The following is a 15,394-nucleotide window of genomic DNA, read 5'->3' as shown; positions in this document are numbered from 1 at the left end:
ATGTCAGCATATCCATCCGCAAATGCTATTTAAAAAAAAAAAAAGTCGATAAAAGTCGTCATTTAAAAAGAAATTTAAAAATAAATGTCTGTAAAAGTGAGACATTATTAATAAATGTTTAGTAACTTTTTCCTTTTAATATTCATAAAAGAGTAAAAAAAATTTCAAAATAAATAATGTGACAAATAATCGTTTAGTTACTACGACAACGTCAGTAAATAAAAAAAATGTTACGTGTGGTTGCGTCATGAAGGGAGCGACGCTTATTTTTTTTTTTTTATGCTGGTCGCCATGGAACTCAACGCCCAAGGAGCACCCCAGTTTCTTTTACGGTATCCTTTGTTTATTAAACTATTACGTGAAACTACGGATTAATCACAAAACCTCACCTCCTCCCCATGTAAAGAAGGGGTTTCTAAATAATTTTATTTCAGCACTATATATTCTCTGCATAAGTGCTCCCCCCACCCCCCCCCCGCCTTCAAAAGAAATTCAAATTTTCTTAGTTCCAACACGTTGGAAATAACTGGAAAAAGAAAGAAAAACAAAGTCGGTCTTTTTTTTTTTTTTTTTATATATATATATATATATATAATAGCCAATAAAAAATATAGTAAAAACGAGATGGAAAATGTGTGTGTGTGTGTGTGTGTGTGTGTGTGTGTGTGTGTGTGTGTAAGAAATAAATGTTACCAAAGGCAAGATAAGTTATGCTTCTATCTACATGGATAAGTTTTTTGTATTTTAACTTATTTTAAAGTTAAAATATTTATTTAATTGGAAACAAAAGTAATGTCGGTAACTTTTTACATTAGGCCCACCACAATTTTCTTTAAAATGACGACTTTCTATGTCTTCGACTATGCCGAATAAGAAAATATCATGTAAATTTTACAGAGACAAGTAGTTTTTAGATATAAAGACCTGTATTATGTGACACTGCCACCTAGCGGAAACAATTCACTTTTCTGAGACTGCACTGCTCACCCCCATTTTTATTAAGAGTATTTGCAAGTGGGTATGCCGACAACGAATATTAGTTAAATTTGAGGCAAATATTCCCTACCCCCAAATAGAGTGTTTATTCCGAAAGCCATTCTTAACATGGAAAGGTTGGGAGTGTCTATTCTGGAAGCCCTTCTTAACATGAAATTATTTGAGGAAGTGAAAAAAGTCGTAATTGTTTTGTTTAACACGTAATAAATTTCTCTGTTGTAAAAACAAAAAAAAAGTGGATTTGTTTCCGTTAGGTGGCAGTGTCAGTCGCAGAGAAGTAGATTTATTTATCGCACGCGTACAAACATGGCAACCAGTGAATTACAGTGCATAATACAAGTCTTTATATCTCGAAAACTATTTGTCTCTGCAAAATTTAAATTAGATTTTCTTATTCAGGATAGTCGAAAACCTTAAAAATGTCATCATTTTAAAGAAAATTATAGAGGTGAACCTCATGTAAAAAAATACTGTAATGTCAAGTCTGCTGAGTTAGAACAAAGAAGAAAACAGTGGTTTCATTAAAATCATTTGGACCCTTGAAAATCACTTAAAAATCGAAAATTAAACAATGCTGATAGAAACCAATTCAATAAATGTAATCAATCGTGTGAAAATGTAATGTTCTACCAGTATTTTGCTTAATTTGAGTTTTTAGCGATTATCAAGGGTTCAAATAGCTATAACAAAACCGCCATTTTTTTCTTGTTCTAACTCAACAGCCTTGACACTACTTTTGTTTCGAAGCAGAAAAACGCTTTAAAATAAGTTAAAATGTAAAACCTTATCCAGTTAGATAGAAGAATAACTTATCTTGCCTTTGGTAACATTTATTTGTTGTGTATATACTTTTTTTTACCTCTTTTTTTTGTTTTGTTAGCTATTGTACAGAATCTCCCCTACTTTTTTTTTTACCCCCCCCCCTTTTTTTTTTTTTGCAAAACTATTAGCATATTTTATTTTTTTTCTCATAAAATGTTTTTCAGCAGTAAAAATAAATGTAGGACAATTAAAAGAATGACCATCACTAGCTAATACTAATTCTAAGTTCGAGGTGCCAATATAAGGAAAAATCAAATTTTCAAATGAAAAGTTGAAAGAAAAAAAATGACAACAATTTTGAAATTACAAAAAAAAAAAAAAAAAAAAAAAAAAATGTTAGTCGTTTTTTGGCCACGAAATGTATTATTTTATACTATCAGGCCACCCAGTCGTAAAATACGCTTGAATATGATATTTTGATTAATGCAGATTTTGTATTTGATTCAATATATAGTAATGATTTAAAATGTTAAAAAAAAAAAAAAATGACTTGTGTGCCACGACCGAAAATCAAAATGTTTATCTTACGATTTATTTTTCCCTTGACGTTAATGCCTGAGCTATGAAAACATGTTTGCTGCAAGGCTTAAAATTAAAACATGAACCAACAGCTATTACGTTATGCATGCATATTTGTAATGCTGTCGTTCGACCTTCATCTGGCAAATTCCGTTTTTTTTTTTTTTTTTTTTTTTTTAATTTCCACACTTTTGCACCGATTTTTCCAGGCTGGGTTCGAATATCCTATATATTAAGTTTCATGTCTGTAAACCAAAAACTGACAAAGGATTTTGGTAGGCAAACATTTTTAAACAAATATATATATATATATATATATATATATATATATATATGTGCATACATGAAATATATATATATATATTATATATATATATATATATATATATATATATATATATATATATATATATATAAAGAGATTTGTGTTTATTATAACCTTTTTACGCAAATATTACGCAAGTATAAATCATGTAGGATATCTGCATGAATATAAGCAGTGGCTAGTGCAAAGATTCATAGCAGTATCTGCACAACAAAATTTGCAAAGAAAAAGGTTCGACAAGATCTAGATAAACATAAGGTAGACCTTGGTGCGATGAGTGTCATAGTGGTGACTATGAAGAAAGTGTTGAATAATGGTCTTCATGGGCAACAAGAGTAGCAAGGGTCAACTAATCAGAACCAAGAACTGTTTTACATAAGCAAAGAAGGTCTAACAATCAGCTGAACCTGGAATGCTCTGGTTCTTCTCAGACTCAAAGAATTTCTGTCAGGACGAGTTGCACAATGTGCAGAACTACAGGTGGCACAAAGTCTCACAGATCATGGATACAAGCATTATGCGTTTCAGTGAAAGCCATGCCATTTGACATTTTTGAAAAAAGGAATCGAGACTCAACTTTTTTTTTTTTTTTTTTTTTTTTTTACACAGCGATCACCACTTATCAAGGCCCGGAAGCCACTCAGGGATAACTTATATGGCCATATCGAGTTGTTCTTTACTGTTGTTAACTGCTGTACAACGAGGGTGATAGCAAGAAGGCCATAACATGTGGCAGCATGATCCGGCTTAGTGTCACACTTCTAGTAAAACCCAGAAATGGCTGTGTGAGAACTTCCACAACTTCACCAATCCCAACATCTGTCTCTGAAATTCACCCAACTGCCACCCTGTAAATTATGTGTAGGGAACAGTTGAGAAAAAACAATTGTACCGACGACGACATCAAGGAAAAACTGATTGCCAAGATCAATGTTTGTGTAGAAGATTGGTGATCTTTTAAACCAACACATTTTAGGTGAAAACATTATGTACTTACGTGTCATGTCAAAATTAGTATAAATTCCAGAAATTACGAAAAAATGATCCAGTAGAAAAATAATTACAAGTAAAAATAGTTTTATTGTATATTTTAATGTAGAAAAGTTGAGTGACCAATTCAGTATGGTAAATTGATTTATCTCCCTTGGTTTGAATTGATTTAAATTAATTAAACATAATTGTGGATTATTTTTTGTTAAAAATACATCTAGTGAATCATTTTTTGTGATTTTTGGAATTCATACTAATTTCAACATGATATGCAAGTATGTAATGTTTACACCTGAAATGTGTTAGTTTAAAAGATCACCAACCTATACATGCACCACAGAATCAAACTGGTGTTCAGACATCTCACTTGTGTCCTCCAGGTTCAGGCCCCACCTATGGTAGAGACTCAAGGCAGCTTATTCCAGTGACCTGTGCTCGGCAAAAGTAACTCTAAAAGATGCAGTTTGAAGTTTCAGAATATATCAATTATTGGCCAAGATATGATGTTTTTCTTTTGCTTCTAAAAAGTGTCAAATTTGACAAACACCCATTACAATAAGGACATGTCTCATTGTGTTGAAGACAGAAAATATGCGTGAGGAATTACTAAGCGAATGTTGGTCTATACTGTGGTTTTCTGGGATTATTCGACTGCTATCAGCAGACGTAATCTAGAGGCAGAGCCTGCTAAGTTTTAGAAGGCACGTATGTTACTAATTGAACATACGTCCAATTAGAAATAAGTAACCAAAAATATAAATTTTGTTTTTACTTTTTCGCTTATGGGCAGACGAGTTTTTTTTCAATTTCCTGATTGTCCCAACAACTCCCTCCTCTCTCAATTCGCCTGATTGCAACTCCATAGTACACAGTCAAGAAAAACATCAACTGTCCTGCCTGTAACACCCAGAACAAATTGATTGCCAAGACCCAACTGGTGTTCAGTAGACACCATGAAGCATCATGCATGGAATCATACTGTCCCTCTTGAAAATCACTGTTTGCTGTGGTTTTCTATTTATTTCCATCTTTTTTTTTTTTCTGGCTGTGTTGTCTTGACGATTGCCGAGGGCACAAGTATTGGCATACAAGTATAAAGAAAAAAACAACTCAAACTCACGAAAGAAAACACAACTCCGACACATTGTGTATAGATCAGTTATGCTGTGCATGCATGCGTGATGAAGAACACCCAAACATTGTCTATTGATAACTGTCTGTCAAGCTATCAAGGCATCTTTGTTTTTCGATTGAAGTCAGTTCATCTTGGCTCCGCTATAATTTTCACAGATCTGCAAACTGTCATAAAACTCTAAATACTTTAATTTTAGGATTGGAAATCCTATGTCTGGATCTTTCGTCTTACTCTGCCACTCTCAGCTGACGACACACATACATCAGGGTATTCATCCTACTACCTTCATGCACCTTCGTGAACCATTTCTAACCATTGTCATGGCTTTTTTCTTTTTTTTTTTTTTTTCATGAATCACTTCCTAACACTCTGGAGGGAGGACATCCATATTATCACATGCTCTATATTCAGGTCCCAGCTGAAAACGGTGATAAAAGCTAAGAGCAACTTCTTTAAGTGAGCTGTATTCGGCAAAAGATCCCCTAAAAGAGGCACTTTGAATTTGAACATTTTTTTCATGGAAATCGCTCCAGACAAGGTGTGAAGCCACTTATTGTAAGGAGCTGAGACAGACAAAAGATGATTATTCAAAATATAAAAAAGATGCCTACTGACCTTACTACCGAAAGGTTGAGGATGTACATAGGAGGAAAACAATGAGCAGGAAGAGAGTTCCACACGCCTGGATTTCTTGGAAAGAACCTACTTGAATAGGAAACTGAATTACAATGTTGTATCAAAACAGCGAATTGATGAAGACCACTAGAGCAACAAATCAAACGAGCTGGAACAAAGGAAGCAGAGAATAGATCAGAAAATTGTGAAGAATATATGCCATAATAGTATTTATAGAAAAAACTGAGACTAGCAATATCATATCTGTGAAAGAGAGGTTGCTGCACTTTATCACGGACCTTCAAATGGGACAGATTCACCAGCTTAAATATGACAACAATACTATATACATGGTTTGATAGCAGATTCGTAGAGATAGAGAATAGCCTCAGGTGTGTGAAAATGTCTAGAGCAATAGAGAAAACAGAGTAAAAAGGCAAAAAGAGCAATGGATTTAATACATGAATTCCAAGAAAGATTCGATAAGAAAAACCAAGAAGTTTTAGACACAATTTCTCCTCAAGAGCAGAGCCATCTATGAGAAACTCTGGAAGAAAAGGGACACACCTACAATTGAAAGACACCAGCTGTGTCTTAACAGAAGTAAATGAAACAAATCATTTTATATTCCAATCCACTTCTAAATTAGTTACGTATTTCAACTGATCCGAGTGAGAAGAGCAAGAAGCAAGTATTATCATCAGCGTAGATGTTAATTTTCTAAATATTCTTTGGAAGATCATTGATATAGAGACGAAAACATGTTAGGCCCAGAATAGAACCCTGAGGAACACCAGCATCGATAGAAAAAGAAAATGGGGAAAAAAACAAATTATCTAGAATTATTCACAAGCTTCGATCAGAAAGAAAAAATCTAATAATGTTGAGAACCTTACTACCAATATCATAAATGTGAAGTTTGCACCAAAAACCAGAACAACATTCTGTTGAACGCCTTCAAAATGTTAAGCGCAATGGCCTCAGCCTCACCTGAATAATCCATAAACTTATAGATCCACTCACTTACAACAGTTAAAAGATGAGCAGTTGAACAGAAGTCATACTGAACCTCACTAAAGAAAATAAATAAGTTTGCCGTTGACTAAGTTTTCAAAAACTTTGTAAATAACAGGTAATTTTCAGAATACATCAATTAATAGCCAAAATATGACGATTTTTCTTTTCCAGACATTAGCACATTTATCCCGAACATTGCGAGTTTCAAATCTAATAGGCCCCGAACTATCAGCCAAGCTCCAACCTCTGTCCAATGGCTGTAATGTTGCTTCTCTGTGCCTGTTTTAAACATACTTCAGTGAAATGTGCTCTGGTGAAATCTCCACTTTTACCCTTTCAACGTACATTTTCCTGACTAACTTGACAAGCAGTAAAATCCCACCCCTTCAATTGAGGTCCCTAGACGCCAGAAAGCCGTCTACTCTAATAGTTTTTTTTTCCCCCCTTGGACTGCTAGACTTCGGAATTCCCCACCTGTTTCTTTCTTTGACTGCAGGTTTAAATGTCAACAGACGTGGGGGGGGGGTAGAAAAAAAAAGTGTGTTTTGATTTTATATAGTAAAATAAAACTGGATCAATCTATTGTATGTACCCCGACTCCAATATGACAGCTTCCATCCTTTTCTTTATTACCTTGACATAAAACTAAATTAAACTACAGGGTGGTCAAAAAGTCAGGTAACATGTTAAAGGTAGAAAAAACAATATGATCCATTATAATCTCTATTCGTTTAATATTATTTGTTTAAATATTTGAGTGTAATATATAAACTACCTCTCCTGATTTCTGGCTTTGGGGCTATGTAAAGGATAGCGTTTATGGCAAGAAGCCTGATACAATAGCGTCTTTAAAGTTATTTATTGAAGAGGAGATTGCGCGGATATCAGCTGACATGATTACACATGTTACACAATCAGTGGTTAAGCGCTTCCAGCGATTGATAGAGAGAAATGGACGACAATTAACAAAATAAACATATTTCATGTTTGTTTCATTTTATATTTCAATGTATGGTACTTAAATATACGTGTATTGCTAATATCGTTTTTCTTTAAAATGTTACCTGACTTTTTGACCACCCTGTATATGGAGTCCACATTACACTCTGTTATGTGTAGCTGTTTCAAAACTCAATGATTGGTTAACTAATTTAGGAGTAAATGCTATACTAATCGCGTTGACTCACTGGTTCTCATCAGATCAAAGTTAAACAATGTTGAGCCTAGTTAGTACCAGATGGGTGACCATTTGGGAATTCTAGGCACTGTATGTGCTCTCTGCTTATCTCGGCATTTGTTTCCAGTCGTCCTATACATACACTTCATTTGCCACTGGTATTTAACAATGTCGACTCAGGAGTGGTGTGGTTAGAGATTGCGCACCTCCTGCTACAAAAATTTCATCCGCAGACACACCTACGTGGGTATCCATAGTCTGTCAAAGACTGAAGGAGCCTGTTTAAATGTTATACATTAAATAGAAAAACACATACATATTTAATTTTTATATAAAGATAAAACCAAAAAATATTTCAAGAAAAATCAATAAAACCATACAAATATTTTTATAACATATGTAAAAAAAAAAAAAAAAAAAAAAAATCCATATGCAAATTAGCTGTTACATTGAAAAGAGAAATAAGTTAGGGAGAGAATGTATTTTTACTGCTTGGAAGATGGGCAAACATATTTGGCTAGGAACAATGTGTAGTATCTGTTCTGATACTACACTTCATCTTTTCTGATCAGTGGAGGAGAAATTCTAGATTGACACAATTTTTATTCAGTGTGCTCCTTTTTGGGGAGCTTGGTTTTCCCCCCACATTAAAAACCGACCTTGTGTCTAACTCCGCCCTTGTGGGGAGGCAAGTAATTAACACATTGAAGATTAGAAAATCGGTTTTTTTTTTTTTTACTGTCACTGTTATATATATATTTTTTTTTATTACTGTTATAGCACAAATACAAATGAAAGAAATAAAACATACTTAATTCACATCCAAAATGATTTGAATTTGCTTTAAAAAATAAATAAATAATATCAGCTACATTTTAAATACAAACATATCAATTTTATTATCTCATAAACAATGGCCAGTTGTGTACACACTAATGTATCGTTTTCATGCGAATATTGCTGCCTTCGTACAACTCTTGAACTAAATAAAACCAACTTTTTATTTTCATTTGAGTAAACAGGTGAAATATGCCAAAACGTTTAGCTAATCAGAACGCCTGAAAAGCAGACGACAAATTCACCTGTAAAACGAGTAACTCTTAACACGATATTTAATAAGTGATTAAATCAAAAGTGAATTTCATAGCTGTACTGTACTTTGGGGTAATTGTGCCAAGTCCGGGATAATTGCGCAACTAGATGAAAGTGCTTTTTTGGCAACTACCATTTTTTTTAGTTGATAAAATTACCCCCGGATTTGGTATAATTACCCCAAAGTATGGTAGCTCTAACCCTAACCAAGTTGGTTTCTGTCTTTCAAAATCTGTAAAAATCATTGTTGCATTGATTATGTTGAAAAATAAAAAAAAGTGGGGTTTATATTTATGTTAAAAAATTTTTTTTTTAAAAATGAGGTTCATATTTATAGTAAAAGAAAAAAAAAAAGTTTCATTATCCACTTTCCTATAAAATATAAAAATAAATTTTATTTATTTTCTCCATCAGAAAATAAATTGTCATTAAAAAAAAAAAAAAAAAAAAAAAAAAAAAAAAAAAAAAAAAAAAAAGCAACCAATGAATCTTTTTCTCATTAATTTTTCATATTAAAAATCAGCCTTGTTTGGATTTTGATTCATTTATACTTGTTTTTTTCCAATTGTTTATGTATTTCTGCGTTCACAGAAATCGGTTTTGTCTGATTCAAAAGCTGGACCATTACCAAAAAATATTAGTTGCATGTTAAATCAAATATTGGTTAGTTATGTACTTCACTGTAATGTATCGTTTTCATGGGAATATTGCAAAATGTCACATTGGGGTATGAACGAGATTACTACAGGGTGTCCAAAAAGTCACTTAAGGGTTAAAAATCTTTGTCATTTTACCATTAATGATTTTTTTTTCTCTATTTCAGATATTTTATATATAATATTTTGAAAATTTATTATGGATAGGTATAGCATTGAACAATGTATGCAATCATGAAATTGTTTTACCAAAATCAGGGGTAAATTGTTTTGACTCAAAGAGCTTATCAACGGCATTTTTATGTAAGAGATAGCCCAAGTCACAACACAATTCGACACATTGTGCGTCGATTTGAAGACGAAATCCCAAACCCTGCAAAAATTGAAGGAAAACATCGGGAACGAAATAAGAGAGTCAAATCGCAAATCAACAGATTCAGCAATTTGTCACAAATAATTTTTTGGAAAGAGCACAAATATGCGAAGCTGAAAATGGACAATATTTAAAAGACATTATTTTTCATAAAGATTGTTTGAATTTTGCATTTTTTTTTTATTTATTTCCCAATGTCAGATTGTGTTAAAATTACAGAAAAATATATGTTAAGTGTTGAGACATTATGTTGAACAAAGATGGCGGCAGTAAATCAAATCGGTGAAGAATCAATCCAGTCACGATTTCGAGTGTTAAGTAATTCCTAGTAACAAAGATGGCGGCGAATCAATCAATGCAGTCTTGATCTTGAGTCGTTTCGAGACAGAGGCCAACAGCAAACTGATTGAATCCAAAATTCGACATTTTTTATAATAATTTTTGAAGCTTCTGATTGTTTGATTGTTATAGCTGTGGTTATAAAAACGATCGTCAAAATCATTGGAGTCATACCCTCATTATGAGTCAAAAACATTTTAAAAACATAAAAAAATAAAGAATCTAATTAAGTTCAAAATCCCTCAGTGACTTTTTGGACACCCTATATATGCTTCAGATTTTTTTAGATGCAAGATGCATACCTGGCAGCATCTTGTGTGTGTGTGCATTTGCTTGGTATGATTTTAAAAAATTGGGGTACTTGTGCATAATTTAAACCAGACGTAACTCTGCGTCTGATCGGCTTTGCTCGGAACATGACGTCATGTGCTCAGGTTTGATTGTAATCTGACGTAAGACGTTGATCAGCCAATTGATGCGCTGGAAACTAGCAGACAAACTTTTCGAAACAAATTGGAAGAAGCAAAAAAAAAAAAAAAAAATTATTAAATTCAATAAGAAGCACACTTGTAAAACATCTTTTCTGTAAACTGTCTAATGAATATTTCCTGTTTGGAGAAATTTCTGATGATGCCTGTACTAACGGTATCATACTGGCAGGAAAAAAAAACTAATTTTCAAAAAAAAAAAAAAAAAATACTGCATTTCCTGTGGCAAAATGTGTATCATTGCAAAGCTAAGATCTGTAAAATATGGCTGTGGGTTAGGGTTGCACTTGCACGCAATGTCGACAATGGATGTCCATACGGACAGGAACATTTTTTCCAAAACTCAAAGCTGAAGATCGCCATAATCATCCGTTTTATTTATTTGTGGGCCTATGACATGGCAACCAGAAAAAATATTATGCAAGAATGTGGGGTTGTGTCATTGCATACTGTTACTGACCGAAAGAACTTTATTTGGGACGTATGCCGTAACTATTTCCTAAGACATCCCCGGCAGATTGGTAGCCCGGGGGATACCGTCGAAATAGACGAATCAGTATTCGACCGTCAGAAATACAACGTTGGGCGACTACTTAAGCCACTATGGGTGTTTGGTGGTCATAACCCCACGGAGAAGGAGGGTTTCCTCGTCACAGTGCCAAATACCAAATAGGAACGCTGAAATCCTTCATATTACAAAACAATATATTCTGCCGGTGACTACATCTGTGTCATACTGCTGGAAAGCATAGCAGAGTGGGAGGAGAAGGGTTTCATCATTTTTAACGTTGAACCACAGTCTTCATTTCGTCAACCCTGATACCAAGGCGACCACGAATCATGTGGAAGGAAGCTAAATAGCGTACTAAAATAGAATGTGGGACCAGCCAGGAGCTCCTCGACAGCTTCCTTTTTGGAGTTTATGTGGAGACAAAAATTTGGGCATACTAAACCATACTTTGGAAAGTTACCCAGTTGGTGAACTTCCTTGCATGTCTGCTGTTTCTTCTCACCCCAGTTTGCCATCATCCGATGCGATCGTAGAAAAGTCTACTTAAACATAACGGAAAAAAAAACAAAAAACAAAAAAAAAATCCATAAACGTTATCCAGTCCCACCCTACCAAAAAAACAAAACATACTTTATTAACCGTTTTCTAGAAAAAAAGTTTCTTTCATTGTTAAATTGACAACCTTTCCTGACCAAAATGTAAACCAAAAAAGTCCCATCTTGCCCCCCCCCCAAAAAAAAAAACATTAACCTTTTTCTTAAAAAAAAAAAAAAAAAAAAAAAAAAAAAAAACTTTGCTTATCTGTTTTGTTTTGAACTTTTTTGTTGGACAAAAAAAAAAAAAAAAAAAAAAAAGAAGCAAATTACAGTAAAAAAAACTTATTTATTACAAAATTTTTTTTTAAAAACTTGTTACAGTAGGTCATTGTTTCTTGGTTTATTTTTGTTTTGTTTATTTCTTCTGTTAAAATTATTATGTTTACATGTTTTCTTCAGTTTTTTTTTTTTTTTAGTAGCGTTTTCTACAGTTTCATAATCGGCGAAGCTCGGCGGTTAACGTCATGTTCTGAGCAAAGCCAATCGGATGCTGAGTTACGTCTGGTTCAAATTATGCACAAGTACCAAATTTTTTTTTTTAATCATACACGCATTCTTGTCTACACATTTGCAGAAATGCTTTAATTTTAGTTCTATTGAGTCAATCTAGTCAATTGAGATCCATTAGGCTGACTCTTAGCTTGAATTGAAAGATGCTTGCAAATGTGTAGCCATAAGTGTTTGTAATAATGAAAAGATCTACACCAAATAAATGTACAGCTCTATTTATTATTGAGCACTATTATATAAACACATTAAGAATTCAATGGATTAACCTATGTGGGCAGAGACTCATCTTACGCCATCCAAAAGACGGTAGGCAATGACCTGGTGAACCTCCTAGAACTACCTCTAACAACACAAATGCAAGCCATTCCCTACTCAAAAATAGCCAAGACTGTCAGCCTGTGTCAAGAACATATCGCCAATTGACGTGAATATAAACTACTCAAGCTGTGCTAGATAAGTGTTGATGCTTCAAGTCTCTCACATGATGGTGAAGTTTAGTGTTGCTTTAAATGAAATAATCACTGAATTATTATGAAGTATTAAGGTTTGATTGGGGAGGAGGAAGATGGTATTTTGATTAATACTATGGGAGTTTTATTACTCTGAAATTGTTACATAATAAACAGTTAATGATCCTTCCGTTTCTATTTCAGTATTAGTGTCAGGTTCCCTATTTGGTTCATTGGCACTCCTTTGTATCTTATGACTTTACAGTAGTAAAAGTCGACTTATACAAGTTTAAGGTCTGTATTCGAATTTGGTTAGTATCTCTGAGGTTGAAATCTTTTGGAATTTTTATATTAGTGTTAGGAAAGTAATGTTATTACAAAGAATATGGAAGGCTTTTTCATTGAAAAGTTATATACGTTATTTTATTTTTTTTTTTTGGGGGGGGGTGCATTTTATATATGCAGGGTGTCTCAATAAAATGTATACACTCTTTAAAATATCTCAACATGCTACAAATACGCTAGCCACGTTCCCAAGAGATGCTTAGGAATAAAGAATGGCATTTTCAGCAAGATGAAGCACTTCCCCACCACTATCATCACATGGACAGTTAGGACAAAGAGGAAGTATCGAGTACTGTCCATGTACACCAAATTTGAGCACCCCCCACACTCCCTGGATTTTTCTCTTTTTTGGGGCGATGTGGGGGCATGTTAAACACAAGATTCTCTTCACAAAACGAGCTACAATGAATGAGTTGAAAGCAACCATTGAAAGAAGACGTGTCAACATACCAAATGAACTGATTAGGAACATTTTCGATTCAATCAGTGAACGTTGTCAGCGGTTCATGGACCACAATAGCCAATAATTTGAATACTTTCGATAATAAACTGGTTTCTATATTTGTTCACAGTATTTTGATGTATGAAACTTTTCTTTCTTATAATAAATGTTGGTTTTATGGTCATTTAAAGAATGTATACATTTTATTGGGACTCCCTGTATGATCTGAATTCAGAGTTAGAGAAGAACAAAGATCGATAAACATAGTTACCAGGGTGGAGTATATGAATTTCACATCAGTTGCTTTGAATATACTGCAGAGATAAAATCAGCTCAATAGAGGAGAGGGTTAGTTCTCTCAAGCTATAACAGATTAAATGTGGAATAAATGAATTTAATGAATTTTTATAGGTTCATTTACATGTTCCAAGAAATCAAGACAAAAAAACAGAGATAATGTACGATCGTTTCAGAGACATTTTGTTATATAGATATATTCCTATAAATTTGTTTTTTTTTTTTGTGTATTGATATTCATACTAAAAACCTTTTTTTATTTAAAAAGAAAATACAACTTTCTTATATATGGGTCATGGAATTGCATTCATCTGCAAAGATCTAGTTGATTTGCATATCCTTTTAAACATTCATTTTAACTAATTCCCTATTTTTCGGTTTTCTTATGGGATGATCATCTTTAGTTAACTAATACATGTAATTATATTCATGCAGATAGTTTACATGATTAATATTTACATAAAAAGGTTATAGTAAACACAAACCTCTTTCTATATATATATATTTATGTATGTGTATATATATATTTGTTCAAAAAATTTTACCTACCAAATTCCTGTCAGTTTTTGGTCTACAGGCACGAAACTTAATATATAGGGTATTCAAACACATGCAAAACTTTATATTTGGTGCAAAAGTGTGAAAATTAAAAAAAATGGAATTTGCCAGGTGAAGGTAGAATGAATCTTTATAGCTCAGGCATTAACGTCAAAGGAAAAAATAAATCGTAAGATTTACATTTTGATTTGGATTCTCGGTGGTGGTGCACAAGTCATTTTTTTTTTTAACTTTTAAAATCACTACTATATACTGAGTCTAATATAATAATGAATACGAAATCTGCATTAATCAAAATATCATATTTAAACATATTTTATGACTGGGCAATGCTGGGCGGCCTGCTAATTATAAAAGTGACCTTGCCTGTCTGCAGAATGAAAGATGCTTGCAAATGTGTAGCCATAAGTGTTTGTAATAATGAAAAGATTTACACCAAATAAATGTACAGCTCTATTTATTATTGAGCACTATTATATAAACACATTAAGAATTCAATGGATTAACCTATGTGGGCAGAGACTCATCTTACGCCATCCAAAAGACGGTAGGCAATGACCTGGTGAACCTCCTAGAACTACCTCTAACAACACAAATGCAAGCCATTCCCTACTCAAAAATAGCCAAGACTGTCAGCCCGTGTCAAGAACATATCCTCAATTGATGTGAATATAAACTACTCACGCTGTGCCAGATAAGTGTTGATGCTTCAAATCTCTCACATGATGGTGAAGTTTAGTGTTGCTTTAAATGAAATAATCACTGAATTATTATGAAGTATTAAGGTTTGATTGGGGAGGAGGAAGATGGTATTTTGATTAATACTATGGGAGTTTTATTACTCTGAAATTGTTACATAATAAACAGTTAATGATCCTTCCGTTTCTATTTCAGTATTAGTGTCAGGTTCCCTATTTGGTTCATTGGCACTCCTTTGTATCTTATGACTTTACAGTAGTAAAAGTCGACTTATACAAGTTTAAGGTCTGTATTCGAATTTGGTTAGTATCTCTGAGGTTGAAATCTTTTGGAATTTTTATATTAGTGTTAGGAAAGTAATGTTATTACAAAGAATATGGAAGGCTTTTTCATTGAAAAGTTATATACGTTATTTTATTTATTTTTTTAGGGGGGGTGCATTT

General features: G+C 33.2%; 1 protein-coding gene across 3 annotated transcripts in view; it reads right to left on the bottom strand.

Moving 5' to 3' along the window:
• LOC145242136 (uncharacterized) overlaps nt 1-15,394 on the bottom strand; it is a 56,222-nt gene that overhangs the window by 24,226 nt on the left and 16,602 nt on the right. The window contains exon 1 of one of the 3 annotated variants that reach the window (XM_080105070.1): nt 5,403-6,887. The exons of the other annotated variants lie outside the window; for them this stretch is intronic. The gene's annotated coding sequence lies outside the window, so the exon portion shown is untranslated. Of the gene's footprint in view, nt 1-5,402; nt 6,888-15,394 lie in introns of those variants that run through there. 3 annotated transcript variants of the gene reach the window in all.

Source organism: Euprymna scolopes, chromosome 21 (assembly GCF_053919585.1).
Source record: "Euprymna scolopes isolate OS-2025 chromosome 21, ASM5391958v1, whole genome shotgun sequence".
NCBI classification, from domain to species: domain Eukaryota; kingdom Metazoa; phylum Mollusca; class Cephalopoda; order Sepiida; family Sepiolidae; genus Euprymna; species Euprymna scolopes.
The sequence above is the reverse complement of the archived record's forward strand: the minus strand, read 5'-3'. Positions and strand labels throughout refer to the sequence as shown.